This window comes from Astatotilapia calliptera, chromosome 3 (genome assembly GCF_964374335.1).
Source record: "Astatotilapia calliptera chromosome 3, fAstCal68.1, whole genome shotgun sequence".
Taxonomy (NCBI): domain Eukaryota; kingdom Metazoa; phylum Chordata; class Actinopteri; order Cichliformes; family Cichlidae; genus Astatotilapia; species Astatotilapia calliptera.
The window spans coordinates 45,400,056-45,412,754 of record NC_137424.1 but is presented as its reverse complement, the minus strand read 5'-3'; the positions used below and the strand labels follow the sequence as shown (position 1 = coordinate 45,412,754).

General features: G+C 40.1%; 1 protein-coding gene across 1 annotated transcript in view; it reads left to right on the top strand.

Moving 5' to 3' along the window:
• Positions 1–12,699, top strand: part of gal3st3 (galactose-3-O-sulfotransferase 3) — a 50,377-nt gene that overhangs the window by 15,688 nt on the left and 21,990 nt on the right. The gene's annotated exons all lie outside the window — the stretch shown is intronic.

The window sequence follows — 12,699 nt, the reverse complement described above, 5'->3', positions numbered from 1 at the left end:
TTCGAATATTTTCATTGTTAGAGCAAATAAATGGTTGTGGAAATTCAATAAAATATAATATCAGTATTTCTGTAGAATGACTCAACACCCTGCTTTTCTTTTACTTGTCCTGTAACACACATCAGTTCAGCCACCTGACTGCCGCAGAGTCGGGGTGTTTGGTTGAGATGCTCGAGCGATGTGTGAAATCTGATTACGGTCTTACACAGCTTCTCTCAGCGGCGGGAGGGCGATCTCTGTTACTGCCGCCTCGCCTGTCCCGTCTGGCCTCCCTCCTCCTGATATTCCTCTTCCTCTCTGTGGGACTCTGTCTGCATCACTACTCTGTATAATGGCAGTGTCTGGCCCAGCGGTTAGAGCCTCACATGTTTTTTTTTTTCTTGCAAGAGCTGATGCAATCTGTTCAGGTGCTGTAGAAATAAAACTTCAAAGAAAAAGGTGAAAGTTTTTTTATGTTCGTGTGGATATTGTTTTTTCACTGGAGCAACAATTTGAAGGAAAAGAATCTAATTCAGGTGTCAGTACCTCAAATATTACAGGGGTCTTTTGAGGCTAATACTTATGCACTGATGCTACACAGTGGCACAGGGAGGACAGAAAGTACACAACAACGAGGACATACATTTTGGTTTTAAATATGAAAGAAGCATATTTTAAGAATTGTCACTTGTGTTTGATGCGCTTTGATCTTATTTGGCAGTTTTAGCAAATTTTGGAAAAAAGCTATGCTAGCTAATTATGGCTTCGATCATAGCAACCGTTTGGCAACCACCGACTGATTGTAAGTGCTTGCTGGAGGTTTGTTGGAAAGATTGGTGTGGCTTTGGTCCAAACAGATGCAAAGCCTTGGTCACCTGAAGCTTATGTGAAAGACGCCAACTTGTCTGCAGAGAAGAGATAATGCAAGTTAGACCCCTTGAATTAAAGCTGAAAGTCCGCTCTTTAATCACATATTGATTGCTTGATTTAAAACCCACTGTGGTGGTGTACAAACAAAATTACAGAATACATTATTGCCCAAATACCAATAACACCAAGTCCAAATCCTACGACACGGCTCGCCTTATCAAGGTGGAATCACACAGAGCTTGTCCTCAATTTTTAAAGTTGCAATCCTACCAATTCTTGTAAACGCTGTCTCCCAGTGCAAATTTGTGACAATTCACATTTGCGTTTGAATTTTGGCCGTAACTGTGCTCCCCTGAAACTTAAATTTGCATTTGGTGTGAACAGACCATTGCAGCTACTGTACATGTGAGCTACTTCAACAGGAAAGGAAAACCCAAAGCACAACCCTGAGAATAATGGAACAGGAAAGTACTGACATTTTTTATGTAATCATTCATGACCTGAACAGCATGAGTTTATTAGGCCCTGACTGTACTGCTATTGTTTCCCTCTTCCTTCGTTTCGCTGAAAGTGGGAAGACAGACCAAGCGTTCATCTCACGAGATAGCTCCTCTGCTTTCCCGTGAAACTGGGAGGACAAAGTCAAACCACAAGGACTTTGTTCGACTCGTACTTTTATCCTCCTCCATCAGCCCTGCAACTTGCCTTTGTCTTTTCAATGACTTTGTGTTTGCATATTTTCTCTCCGCTCAACACTTTTTCTCCATTTGGATCTCATCTGTGTGATCATCTGCGTGCTGAATATCTCGGCTTTTTCTCCTGTTTTGTTTCTGCCATCGTTGCCTTTATGTTCGCCTGTGGCGATGCACTAATAAAAAGACTCACCTCGGCACGGTATGACAAAGGACACTTGCATTTCTATATCAGTATTAGCTAAGAAGCCTGGGTCAGTTGTTCTTCCCCCTCTGTTCAAAAAAAATAAGAAGGGTTTTTTTTTTTATTATGTTGCCTCGCTTGTTTCCCCCCCTCTACGGTACATTCTTGCTTCTCTCCACACCAAAGTTTTGCCGCAGGCGGCGTGCCATCTGCTTTTGACATTTTCAGAATAAGGAAAGCTTGTGGGAACAGCCTGTTTATTGTTCCATTGTGGTTAATTATTCAAACAGCAGCTCTCGGTTCAGAGCGGCCGGTTATCTGCAGGCACTGCCCCGTGCGAAGCTGGACTGACACTCTGTGCAGAATTCAAAATTTGGAATTCATCATTCCGATGCTGCTTTACTCCAGTCTGGAGGTGACAGTTGGAGCTGAGAGTAGAATAAGACTCCCTATTGTTGGTCCGGCAATTAGTCAGAAGTGCAGAAATAAGAGTGTAAATGACAACAATAGGTCATCAGTCAAAATCACAGCAGAGCACCTCCGTGGCACGCTGCCCATTATGGGCACATGTTATGATCCAGCAGCAAGTGATCTGAAATGAGTTATTGCACTTTTTGCAATTTTTCACATCAAAGTTTGTTTGTTTATCATTGTCGGGCAGGGTTTGCTTCATATGCAAAAACTGTGATGTGAAAGTCTTACGAGGCTCCAGAAGGAACTATTAAATTGGGTGGGTTAATTTGTATAACCAAATGCAGGACGCAGGGCACAGGAATGAAACATTAATGACTTTTTTAATGGCGATAACTTATAAACTACAAAGTCGAGCGATAAACAGAGGGAAAAATCAACGAATACAAAAACTTCAGCACAAGGAATCCAGCGTAAGAAAAAACAACGAGTACTAATATAGGGTATACTCCTCTATGAGGACACCATGCAGATTACAACATAAAGGAAGACGGAGACAATATATATGTGACCTATAAGGGTGAGAGTTAACAGGTGGGGAGTTAACACAGCTAAAGACAATAAAAAGAAGTCTGCAAAAGTTAAAATTCAATTTAAGAAGATAAAGGAGCTTATACAAAGCATCAGAAGAATATTAAAGAATTTTAAAAAACAATACTTAACAAAGACAAATGCTACATTTCAAAGGATATAATAGTAACTCATATTTTAATGTAAATCTATCCATCGATCCATTTTCTTCATTTCTGTTTTTGGTTGAGGGGTTGGGTTGGTGGAGCCTATCCCAGCTGTCATAGGGCAAGAGGCAATGCACAGGATGTCTCAGTGCTAACCACAGAGCTCCTTTGACACAGAGTGACACACAACCATTCGCACTCACATTCACACCCATGAGCATTTTAGATTCCCCTGTTAGTCGAACCATACTAGGCGCATGTACTTGGACTGCTGGAGTAAGCTGGAGTTTCTGTAGAGGACCCACGCAGATCAAATGTAAGTAATTTCTCAAAACCAAAAAAGGATTAGATTTCCAGAACGTAAAAATCCTGGGTCTGAGAACACTCAGTTTGAAAGTAAGCAGGTGAAGTGGTTTACCTGTGTAACCTGCTCCTTATCTCTGCTTCAGGGTAGTGGCTCCAAGCAGAAGTAGCTTGTATCACACAGACAGGGCGGTGTTGAGTTAACTTGTGTGTCAGGCAGATGTCAGACTTCGACGACAGAATGTGTGGTATAAAAAATTTTCTGCTCTGCTAATTTTGATCCTTTACGATAATGTTGAATGTGAACCACCTTTAGTCATTTGGAAAAAAGGAATTAAATATATTTATACTTTCCTAAGCAATATGATGCCTCATAGAGTTGGAAGAACTCCATAGAAGACTTTCTATCCTGTTTACATCTATCCTGTTTACATCTATCCTGTCAGTGCGCCCCAGGGTGGCTGAGGCTACAATGTAGCTCGCCATCACCAGTGTGTGAATGTGTGTGTGAATGGGTGGATGACTGCATGTGTAAAGCACTTTGGGGTCCTTAGGGACTAGTAAACCACTATACAAATAAAGGCCGTTTACCATTTAGACCTCTATTACATTATTATGCACACATCAGTTATCTCTACTGTACTCCTAGTTTGAATCAAGTTTCTAAAAATGTGTTAAATATAAAATGTGACTCAATGTATTTTCATCAGTAAAACATCAGTAAAGTGTAAATAAAAACAGAATGCACTGATGTGCAAATCTCACAGCAGAACACAGAAAACACGTCAAATGTTTGAACTTAGACATTTTTCCATTTCACACAAAATATGAGCTGATTTCTGACGGCAGCAACAGGTCAAGAAAGTTCAAAGAAACTTAAACAGCTGGAGGAACGTTTTGCAACTAATCAGCAACAGTTCAGTAACATGACTTCCTTTTTAAGACGCTCTGTTCATACTCACTTTTTTTGCAATTTGCACCCCCCCCCCCCCCCCCCCCCACACACACACACACACACACACACACACAAAAAGAAGAAAAACGAGCAAACAAAAAAAACGCTATCTACAGATTGTGGAACAATTTGAAATCACTGTCTGCAGGTTAAAGCTCTATCATGTAGAGAGACGTCATGCGGGCAGACGATCCAGAGACACTTGTGTCTTTTCTGAGCAAAAAATCCTTTAAAATGTATGGAAACAAAGTGCAAAACTGTTCAGTGGTCAGACCAATCAAAATTTTAAATGCGTTTGGGAAAAAATGGATTCAGTGTCATCCAGATTCTTTTTTTTACAAAAAGAGGAGGGGGATGCTACGCAGTGGTAAATGTGTTGCTGCCATCACATTCAAAATTAGCTAAAGGTTTTCCTTAGGTGGTGCGTTTTCTCAGTTTATTGTGTTTCATATGTTCGGTGGTGAACAAAAGAGATTTGCAAATCATTGTTTTCTGTTTTTTTAATTTACACTTTTACACAGCGTCCAAACTATTATAGAAAATGGGTTGTAAACGACTGTGTAGCACATGCAATGAAGCATTATAATTCCAGTGCTGATGGCAGTTTTTTTCTTTAAGTACTTTTTTTTAAAAACAGAGCTGTCTGTACTAGACTCATTGTTAGCTTCGTAACCATAGTAATCATTATATTTGCTACAGTTACTGTGATGATTTGACATTTAGTCCAGATCTGTCAGGATACCTGCTGCCTCTCATTCTAGCATGCATGTCAAAAAATGTGCATTAGGCGGGGTTTCGCATAAGTGCCAGATTACATATGAGCCACAGATGTAGTTTTTACCACTTTTATATGAAAAATAACATGTTGTTGAATGTCTCTCATTCTGTCTTTGCCTTGGATTAACCTTCCTCATCAGTCCTTGGTGATGAGCTTCTGTTTGCCAGGTTTTATCAGAACTGGACATTCCTCTCACTAATTATTCCACAAGTAATCCCGCAACACTGACGGTAATATCATGGTTTATTTGCTTTTTAATTTCTCAATTATCACCGCAGACACAACCAAAATTAACCAGAGACCTCTTTTCTATCAGTATGATAAACTGTGCGATCCGCCTTCTTCACAAATAATCAACAAGCTAGACACCCAATTAAGGCCGTTTGACCTGGTTATAATTGGGTATGAATAAGGATGGCGCCTTCTCCGACGTCTTTTAATTGCATGCAGGGATTTTCACTACAATAACAACGTAATGTAGATCTAGTATGCATTGATCTTTCCTTTTGTTGCTTGAATGTTGGATTATTGGCTCATTAGCCTGTGTTATGCAGGGGTGAGGGTTCAGCTTATGGGGTAATGGTATCCAATTACAAGACCGGAGCTGGTCTGTGTAATGTTGCTCTTGTTTTTAATCGTTCTGCTGTGCAGTTAGTACAGTTTTGTAGACAAAGCACCTCAACAAACAGTGAGCTCATTATTTGTTCAGCGCTACTTAAAAATTTTTTTTTTCTGATTTTATTTTCTTACAAGAGAAAGATATGCGAGGTCCGACACAAGTAACCTAAACACTGGATTTATTTAAAAGTATGAAACTGAAGCTCAGATGTTTTTTGTGATTACATGTGAAAACAATGTCGCTCACAACTCATAAAGATGTTAATCTACAGAGAAGTAACATCAGTGGCTGATCGTCAGTCATATAGATGTGGGAGGTGTTACACACAGTTTGTGTTGCTACGCTTTAAACAGGAAACATCAAAACTTTTTTTGTTTCATCAGCAGTGTGTTTACAGAGAGATCATTTTCCTTGAAGTAAACAAGAAAAAAAATTAAATTAAAAGACGTTCAACTTCATGGCGTGCACATACGTGAAGAGACCACTGTGAACACCACACTGTGAGTTTCAGTCATTGCCGGTAAGCTCTCTCTGCTTCACATGAACACATGACACCAGGAAAACCACAGTGGTGCTGGCCAAAGAGACACTGCAGCAGCTACACAGTTTCAGGTTCTTAATAAAGACCCCCCTCATGACAATATTAGTCCATCTTATTTCTGATTATAGTACAAAAATTGTAAAATGTCTTAAAACTATGTTTATTGTATCGATATATACATAAGGTTTAGCAAAAGCCTTCTCATACAGAATCATAAAGAGTAACTTTCTATACACGTATAATAATGTATGTGGCTTTCTGTTGGGTGTCGATATTTGAGTTTCTCTCCAGGTCTGTTTCACTGATTTCCTCCCTTGTATTTATTTTGTTCCGTTCTTCTGTTTCCACAACTTTTTCTTTACTTTTTCTGAGTTTTTGGCTTCTTGTTTTATTTTGGTAATTACCTTTCCTTGTGCATTTCCTGTCATTTAACTTCCTATCTTTGTCTTTACACTTATTTACATTTTTCTGTAGTTGTGTAACCACAGTTATGGTGGCAAGTTTCCACACATTAGCCAAGTAACAACATAAACTAATGTCAGACTGAATCAAATATAGGGGGGAAATTTACTGAAAGGCTTCTGGAAACTTTTAAGGTGGATTGCTCTGTTTCATGAACGGCCATTATGTCAAACAAACAGCTTAATGACAGATTTTGTTGCAATCATTGCATTAGCTGTGATCGCTTCTGGGCTTTTTTTTTTTATCACACTCAGACAGGCTCTTTCTTTGAGTGCTTATGTTTTACCACAAAGCTGACACTAAAGTAGAAAATTGTCCAAAGGCAGCAATTCTTATCTATGGGTTGTGATACAAGCGCTACTTAAACTTTTAAAATCTGGCACTGTGGGTTACACGCTTGCAATTTTTCACTGACCGCATGAAGTATTGGGTGGGACGTGCTAAATACATGTACAATTCCCCAAACCAACAGATCTGCTAAGTTACCAGCAGCACGCTTAATGATAATAATGATTGATGGCATTATAGCTCGCCTAATTGCATTGCTGCTTATTTTATAAACTATAGTAGGGGAGACCGGGGATAGTTGTAACGTGGGTCAGTTGTAAAACTTCCAATTTCTCCAATCAGGGCTAAGTTTCAAATGATGTGACTCATCCTGTGCATGCCCAATTCAGTTCTGCTATCACATGTGAAAAATCAGCACATTTTATCAAACACAGACAATTTAACATGAAAAAAGTCATTTGTATGGCAAAAAGTAAGTTTTTCTACTTTATTTCAATTTCTAATAGCATTATCTGCTTTGCAGTTAAACTCATCAAACTTAAATTATGTTATTTGTATGTCTATGGGGATATAATCTGTGTAGGTCTTTAGTGCTAATGTTTTAGCCGTTGGCTGTAATGTTAGCTAGTTCATGGCTATAGGAGTCTGGGTCAGTTGTAACAGCAACAGTCTGGGTTAGTTGTAACAATAATGCAGATGTTACAACTTGCCACACTATTACTTTAACTTATATTAAACAAGTTGGGGCAACGACATCATCATGAGAGAGGTTCACTGGTCGCTTTTGTATATGCGGTTAATGCCATTAGCAACACAATTCCTCCACTGTTTGTGTTCCCACACATACATTATGCAGACCACTGTGTCAGAGATGGACCAGTAGGAAGTACTGGTAGTGGAAATAAATCAGGATGGGTGCAAGAAACAGATTTCCTCATCTTTCTGAAGCACTTTGCAAACCACACCAAGGTAAGCCATGAAAAAAAGTAATGGAATTGCGATGCTGGTGAACAACTACATTTTTTCAGCTCCATTGTTATGTTCAAAATTGGTGCAAGAGCTGTAGGTTATAATGCCCACTGAGCCAATGAGGCCAAACTCAAGGAAGACCAACCAAAATTAATGAAATATTCAGTTGCAGAAAATTCCATAATTTGTCTTTTTTGAGGGGTTGAAATATGTTCAAAAGCTAGATTTCTGCATTCTGTCACACACACACATAACTACATAAATGGATGTAAGTGAATTCATGTGTTGAATAAACAAAGATTACATGTTAATATTTTGTTAGTACCCTTATTTCATTGTGTTACATTTCACCCCAGGATATGTTACAACTAACCCAGACTATGGGGTTAATTGTAACATTTCACTCTTTGTGTTTGAGGCCATACCATGCAATGGGTAATTGTGCTGCAGAGAAAATATCTGCACTATTTAATAGCAGAGACATGTAAATACTTTGCATTACATTTTGAATCCACTACCTTAAAAGAGCTCCAATTTACAGACAGAAATGTCAAAAATGTTACAACTATCCCCGGTCTCCCCTACTTTGTCAGGAATAGTCACTCATTAACTCAGCAGTAGAAAAAAAGTGCTCCTGTATGATGAGATTTCAGACTGTGAAGACTGAAATTAGTCTCGCAAACTTACTGACATTCATTCATTTGTGGACATGAGGGCAGCAAAAAGTCTGATTCAGCTGGGAGCCAGTGCCAATAACAATTTTTTTTTCTTGTTTGCTGCAACTTTTTAGGGTTTCTTCATTATGAAAACAACAAGTACATATTTCAGGCGTTTTCACTGCATCTTGAAGCTGGATTCAGTCAGAGCTAACTGATGTGACAGTAAATAAACATTGTCAACTTCTAACTCTACATGATTTCTTATATCTAGGTACACAGTTAATGTATGTCTGGGTCAAAAGAGGCATTTAAAAAAAAAGACCATGTTGATGATACAGTATCTCACGATTGCTTATAAAATCATTAATTTGACCTTTGCCTTGAGACAAATTTGACTTAAGACCAAGTAGGTGATCGAGGTTTGATTAAAGATTAACCAATACTGTAAGATAAGCAGTGATTTTTAGTGGTATAAACGTGATAAGATAATAACGTGGAAAACTGATTATAAATCTTGTAAAGAAATTAAAATCCATACAAACTTAGTGAATGACTGAAAGTCATCTAAACACCTGCATAAAGTTTCACGAATGTCCGGCAGTTAAGATTCTCCTTGCATGGCTTAAAAGCACTCTTTCTACTTTGATGTAGAAATGGTGAAAAGACTTTTTTTTCTGTAAAAGAAAATCCATTTCATGCGAAAGTACCTTTGAGTCACCTAACAAACAACAGAGAAGACCGGGCCTTGGGCGGGAATGAACAATAAAGACATTTCTACTGATTTTAGCAGCCCTCCTCACTACAGTCTGCTTCCTACTGAAAAATAAAAAAGCAATTTGGAGCACGAGAGCTCAAAAGGTTGCTGTTTTTTTTGTCTGGGTGAGCAAAAAGTGTTTGCGTACATGCCTGCAGTTCACTCTGATGGGGCGTGATGCATTTTTGTGTGTGTGTGTGTCAGGGGAAAACACTCAAAGTATCGCTCCCTCGTCTTTCTGCATTCATATTCTGCTCAAGGAATTCAATGCGCCTTTTTCAACTCAGCTGTTCATTTACATAAGACACAGCCTTCTACTTTGCCAAATTAATTTGATGTTCTGAGGCGAAAGCCAGAAAGCATCTTCACAGGATGAGGCCGCAGCTTCCTGTTGGCTAGGCTGGCCCTACCTGAGGAGTTCACGTGTGCTTTGCTAGCGGACGTTGTTTTGCTGCTGCTACAAAACTACAGTTGTTGGATTTACATAAAGCCCTCTGTGCCGCTGCTCTGTGCTTAAGCCCGGCACCAATTACTAGTGAGGGAGCAGAGTGATCCAGCAGGTTTGTTTGGACATGAGCCCTATTTTATATTCTTGGTTTACTGGATGACAGCGTGCCGCTTTGTTTCCGTTTCTCCACTTGGCAAAGATGAAAGAGAAAGCCCCACTTCATCAGTGTGACAAACAAGTAAGATTTGTGAATCTAAAACACACCAGTTTCTCTCATAATTACGATATATTTCCAGCAGAAAAACCTTTACCAGATCCCTCAAACTGAAGAGCTTTGACGGTGCCAGCACCAGAGCGGAAAACCAAAAGCGCTGCCTGCACGCTGCAATTAAGTTGAGACGCTGTCACAATAGGAGACAGAAGGAACATTAAAGACTCCTCTGCGTCGCAGAGGAATATGTACACACTTGTTCAAAAAGCTCGTCGGCTTTTATCAGTGAGTTGCAAATGCTCCTGAAGTGGACAGACAGATGGGGTGGCCTTTAGGTAATTAGTAAAAAGGCCAGCATGTGGATCAAATCCAGAGCCGCATAGACAGCAGCGGGCAATCAGTCTGTCGGTGACACAGAACAATTACAGAGGGAGTGTCAAGTCCTGTTAAGATGCTAACATGAACAGCATAACTGATGCTTGACTTCTTCACATACCTGGCCTATTTGCCAACAAGGAATTCGATAAGGAGAGACCATTAGAAGGAACTGAACATAATTTATTGATATACAGAATTCTATTATGCTATTAGACTCTGATGGCTCATCACTGGGATTTCACCAGCAGAATGAAAATTCCAGCAGTGATAGGAATTACGGCAAAACTTCCCGGAGTCTAGATGCAGGTGGTGAAGATAAGATGCAGGGTTGGATGAAGTGACTTGGTTCGGGTGGAGATGGGGTGGAAGTGGGTTGCATGAAGGAGTTTGCAATGGACAGTGACAGCTAGAGCAGGGCGATATGACCAAAAATATTTATCACGATATATAATTTGCGATAACGATATAACTGACGATATAATTGACACTAGACAAAATACTTTACAACTCCACAACTTTATTAGTGCACAAAAACCCCATCAATGTATTTTCACTTAAACAAGCAGCTGTTTTTTATGTGCATTAAAGCTACATAAAAACGCAGCAGTGCGAATTCCTTGCTGACAGTTTAACCAAAAGGCATTTCCAGTGGAAATTGGCCGACATGTCCTCAGCATAACCATGTATAATATCCACAAAACTTAAAAAGAGGTTATACACACACAATATGGTATATTATTAGTGACAGCAGAGCGGAGTGATTTAAAGTACGCAGAGTGCCCGCTGATTGGTTTAAGGAGGAAAGATGATTGGGCAGTGATGTCAGCATTGAGTTTTACAGCGTGGGAAAGTGGAAGTGAGGAGCAGACCAGCAGTCAGACACCTGGGAAAGCAAACAGAGCGTCCTCATCGAGCTTATGCACAAACTTCATGCATATTAATGCATTTTTTTCCATAGGTGTGATGCAGTAGAAACAAGAAAAACTCTTCTATTTTTCTCATTTAAAACATCATGGCTTGATTTTAATTTTAATTTTCTTTTTTCACGCTGCGATTATGTTTTTTAGGACAGAGTTTTTCGGTGCGCTTATACGTTACTCGACAACAACCTGAAAGAAAAGCAGATGTGAAATGTAAAAGTGAGGTTGCAGGGCAAATGTGACATTTGCATTTGGATGCAAACTAGAATGCGATATTCCCAATCCCCATATACCAGTATCGTTTCCTAAATGTTGCCAATACAGACAAAAGAAGTCGAATTTGAAGCACATTTTTAAAGATAAAATACATTTTATGAAAGTTTGAATTTATTTGAGCTTGAAGAAGAGGTCAGAGTGTTACACCATGCTGTGATGTGTCGTGTGATACAAGTGGAAGCTGCTCCCTCAGATGCAGAGGGAAAAGGCTGTCCATCGTGCAGAAAGCTGCAAAATCTCCCATTATTGGTTTTTCAACATCCCGGCGTGTTTGATGTGTTAAAGGTGTGGATGGAGGAGAAAGGTGGAGAAAGGTTTCTCAGCCTTCTGAAAGCACCTCTGATAAAACGTACTCGACGCTTCAGTGGTGTTAAAAAAAAACGCACCACTCGCCGCTCCTGTTCTTTCGCAGCATTGACGAGCTTTCTTCAACCTTTGACGCTGTAATTCAGACGTTATCACAAAACTGCTGTTGAGCCAAAAGACACCTCATTTCTGTTTATGGATTAGCCCGTAGACAGTGTCTATTCAAGCAGATGAAAAACCAGAAGATGTGCCTGTCATTTGACTTTGCTGAAGGGAACATTGTGTTGCTGATGTTCTGTTTCTCTCGTGTTCGTTCCCTGGATTTGGCTTAAGGCTTTTGTTAGCAACAAATGATCTAAAAGGCTTTTCATCGATAAGCACACAAGTACAAGGCCCGATGTTGATTCTACCCGCTCATTTGGTCTCAGGCCTCTTTCATTTTCTCCTGACATGTTCTCTGGTTGTCTTTTATCAAATCTCATCTCTCTCCCTTGCTGCCTCTGTTCTGCCTCTCCTCCCCATTTTCACCCCACTTCCCCTCTCTCCCTCACTAACCCCATATCCCCCCCTCGCTCCCTGTTTTCCCCTTTTTTCCCTGCTGCTCTCTCATCACTCTCTCTGGGGGGTCATTTGGGGTAAGATAAAGCCTGAATGTGTGGGTCCACGGGGAGTCTACCCTGCAGACAAGTAATGATCCGCACACGCTTTTAGGCGCAGTCATGCACAAGCACTCACACACAGACGGGCAGGCACAAACACAGCTGCGTGCTCTCACACCCACCCAAACACACACACACGTATTAACATACATGTTAAAGTATAGACATCCACTCTGTTTCCAGCCATCTCTAGCAGTTCCAGAAACAGGGTGGGGCGCGTGGCGATAAAGCACTGTAGGGATACGGGGAAGAGATAAAGGGTTGGGAGATGGAGAGATGGGGAGAGGAAAAGCCCAGAGG